The sequence below is a fragment of the Aythya fuligula genome, chromosome 1 (genome assembly GCF_009819795.1).
Source record: "Aythya fuligula isolate bAytFul2 chromosome 1, bAytFul2.pri, whole genome shotgun sequence".
NCBI lineage: Eukaryota > Metazoa > Chordata > Aves > Anseriformes > Anatidae > Aythya > Aythya fuligula.
In genome coordinates this window covers 62,013,896-62,017,708 of record NC_045559.1, presented here as the reverse complement: position 1 = coordinate 62,017,708, position 3,813 = coordinate 62,013,896, and the positions used below count along the sequence as shown (strand labels likewise).

The window sequence follows — 3,813 nt, the reverse complement described above, 5'->3', positions numbered from 1 at the left end:
TCGGGGGGCTCTGCCTTTTGCAGAAGGAGCGAGTGCACCAGCCTCCGCTTCTTCAGGTGCTGGCACCAAGAGAATTTCAAAGGAGATTAAGTGTCCTAGTCTGAAAGCAGAGTCTTCAGGAGTGGGTCTGGAAACCAGTCTGGAAACCTGTTCTTCGATGGGTCCTGTCGTATTGTGGGGAAGCATAGGAGATGGAAGGCTGCTGTATGGAGTCCTACATTCCTCGCTGTTTAGGCAGAGCGCGTTGGTACCATGTCCGGCAGAGGCAAGGGCGGGAAGGGCCCCAGCAAGGGGGATGCCAAGTGGCACCGTAAGGTGCTGTGCAACAACATCCAGTGAATCACTAAGCCGGCCATCTGGCGCCTGGCGTTGTGCAGTGGCGTCAAGTGCATCTCATGTCTCATCTATGAGGAGACGCGCAGCGTGCTCAAGTTCTTTCTGGAGAACATGATCCGTGACACCGTCACCTACACCGAGCATGCCAAGCGCAAGATGGTCATGGCCATGGACGTGGTCTACGCCCTCAAGTGCCAGGGATGCACCCTCTATGGCTTCGGCGGCTAAACTTGTTGTAGGTTAGGACTTGCTTTTACCAAACACAAAGGCTCTTTTCAGAGCCACTCCAGTCCATAATCACTTCCAAGATTCCTGGGCGACTGGGGTTTCCTATCCGAGCCTGCTGAGTAATCAGTTCAACCCACTTGCTCCATGTAGCATCAGTTGCATGATGTGTAGAGGGGAGCCTTCCTTTGAACATCCAGCCTAGTTCCGGCAGTCAGGGTGCTAGGAGGAGCTGCGCTTCAGTACCGACCACCTCTGAAGCGGATCGAACTCCTTCATATTCTGCCAATATCTCCTTTTCAGTTGGAGTGTAGCGGGCCTCAGATCCTCTGTATCCCCAACTCCAAAACCCCAGGGTTCGACCTCGAGTTTCCCCAGGTTCTTTTTACCAGAGGCTCCAGGTGGGGCCATTCTCCCCAGCTGCGTTGTAGAGCACATTCTTTACATCTGGTCCTGTTAGAACTGGCCCAAGGGTTACTGCATGAACTATTTCCTGCTTGATTTGTTCAAAGGCTTGTCGTTGCTCAGGGCTCCATTCAAACTCATTCTTCTTACAGGTTACTTGGTAGAGTGGGTTTACAATCGGACTGTAATTTGGGATGTGCATTCTCCAAAATCCCACAACACCTAGGAAAGTTTGTGTTTCTTTTTTGCTAGTTGGTGGAGACATAGCTGTTATTTTGTTGATCACATCCATTGGGATTTGACGACGTCCATCTTGCCATTTTATTCCTAAAAACTGGATCTCTCGTGCAGGTCCTTTGGCTTTATTTTGTTTTATGGCAAAACCGGCTTTCAGAAGGATTTGGACTATTTTCTTCCCTTTCTCGAAAACTTCCTCTGCTGGGTCACCCCACACAATAATGTCATCAATGTACTGCAGGTGTTCAGGAGCTTTCCCCTGCTCCAGCGCAGACAGGATCAGTCCATGGCAAATGGTAGGGCTGCATTTCCACCCCTGGGGCAGCCAATTCCAAGTATATTGGACTCTCCTCCAAGTGAAAGCAAACTGTGGCCTGCACTCTGCTGCTAGAGGGTTGGAGACAAATGTATTAGCTATATCAGTTGTGGTGTACCACTTGGCTGCCTTCAATTCCAGTTCCTACTGGAGTTCCAGCATGTCCAGCACTGCAGCACTCAGTGGTGGCGTGACTTCGTTCAGGCCACGATAGTCCACTGTTAGTCTCCACTCACCATTAGACTTTCGCACTGGCCATATGGAACTACTGAAAGGTGAATGAGTCTTGCTGATCACTCCTGGGTTCTCCAATTGGTGAATTAGCTTATGGATGGGAATCAGGGAGTCCAGGTTGGTGTGATATTGCCGCCAGTGCACAGTTGTGGTAGTGATTGGCACTTGCTGTTCTTCGACCCTCAGCAACCCCACAACAGAGGGGTCTTCTGAGAGACCAGGCAAGGTAGACAATTGTTTAATGGCCTCTGTCTCTAAGGCAGCTATACCAAAAGCCCACCGGAAACCTTTTGGGTCCTTGAAATATCCTATTCTAAGGTAATCTATGCCAAGGATACACGGAGCATCCGGGCCAGTCACAATACAGTGCTTTTGCCACTCATTTCCAGTCAGGCTCACTTCAGCCTCCAATACAGTTAACTGCTGAGATCCCCCCATCACTCCATAAATACAGATGGGCTCTGGCCCTTTATAGCTCGATGCCATTACAGTACATTGTGCAGCGGTGTCTACTAAAGCCTTATACTTCCGTGTATCTGACATGCCAGGCCATCAAATCCACGCAGTCCAATAAACTCGATTGTCCCTTTCCTCCCCCTGGCTGGAGGCAGGGCCCCCTTAATCCTGGTCAGAATCTTCTTCATTTCTGTGTTTGAAAGACTGTCTGCTGGAAGTTGGGGCAGCAAACTTTTCAGAGAATCCGTTTTTCCCAATTGTTTTCTTTTGCAACTCATGTACCCGTGCCTCTAGGGTTGTGGTAGATTTTCCATCCCATTTTGTCATGTCCTCTCCATGGTCTCATAAATAAAAACACAGGGTGGCACGCGGTGAGTACCTACCATATCATCTTCCTTGTGCAGGTGAACACTTACCCCTGATAGCTGAGACACTGCTTTGTACAGGTGGGGAGGAAAATAATCTCTCTTCGAGTTGGTGAAACTTTTCAGAAAGTTTCTCCCAGGTGTTCTCTTTTAGTTGGTGGACACTGGTTTGTTCAGGTTGGGAGGAAGATAGGTTCTCTTTGAGTTGGTGGAACTCTTCAGAAAGTTTCTCCACAGCTGAGATGCAGGCCTGTAAGGAAGAGGAGAGACTTTCTGCATGCTGCCGAAGTTGTTTAGCCATTTCATCCACTGTGGGTTCCTCATCATCTTTCCAGGCCATTATTGCCAATGAGCTGGCATATGATGATGGTGCACTCTGTACAAACTTCTGCCACATGGGTCGTGTACACCTGACCTCATCTGGATCTGTGGATGTTTGCCTGAGGTCTGGGTCCTCATAAATCACCTCCCATATGGCTAATTCCCTCAGGTACTGGATTCTCTTCTCCATCATGGTCCACTTGCCTGGTAGACATACATGTTTTTCCTTGAAGGGATACCTTTCCCTCACAGCTGAGAGGAGACGCCTCCAGAGTCTGTAAGATTGTTCTCCATCTGCAATTACTTTGTCAATGACTGCGTCTCTAGCAAGGGATCCCAGCCATCTGGCTTCCCTGCCCTCTAATTCCACACAATTGGCTCCAGTGTCCCAGCACCGGAGCAACCAGGTGACAAGCTGCTCACCTATGCAAAGACCAAAATCTTTTCACACATCTCGTAACTCATGCTGGTATAGGTTTCGGGTAGTTACTGTTGATTTTTCGGCATCCTCATCTTCCTCCTCCTGAATCCCTGATGGCCCAGCATCATCGTCTCAATACCTAGACTTGGCAGAAGACACTTTGCATTCTAAATGACCTGAATCCCTATACCATTTGTTCACCTCCTCTGCAGGGTCAACTTGTACTGCTACAGCTTATTTCTCTGACCCAGCTACAGGGTCTGCCACAGGGGTTGGAATACCCTCTGCAAGGGCAACTTGCACTGCTACAGCTCGTTTCTCTGACCTAGCCACTGGAGCTGGAACTGGAGGCTGCAGGAACTTGAGCGGCTCCAGGAACTGGAGCTGGAGCAGATGCAGAGTCCATCATAGGGATTTCAGTGCCATTGGATCTGTCACAGGACTTGGAGTGGTCACAGGGTCTGTTACTAAGTTGATAGTAGTATCAATGGCAGCTC

The 3,813-nt window shown here is 49.4% G+C and overlaps 1 pseudogene; it reads left to right on the top strand.

The window, feature by feature from the left end:
* Positions 1-252: 252 nt before the first annotated feature.
* On the top strand, positions 253-564 carry LOC116487336 (annotated as a pseudogene).
* The last annotated feature ends 3,249 nt before the right edge of the window (positions 565-3,813 follow it).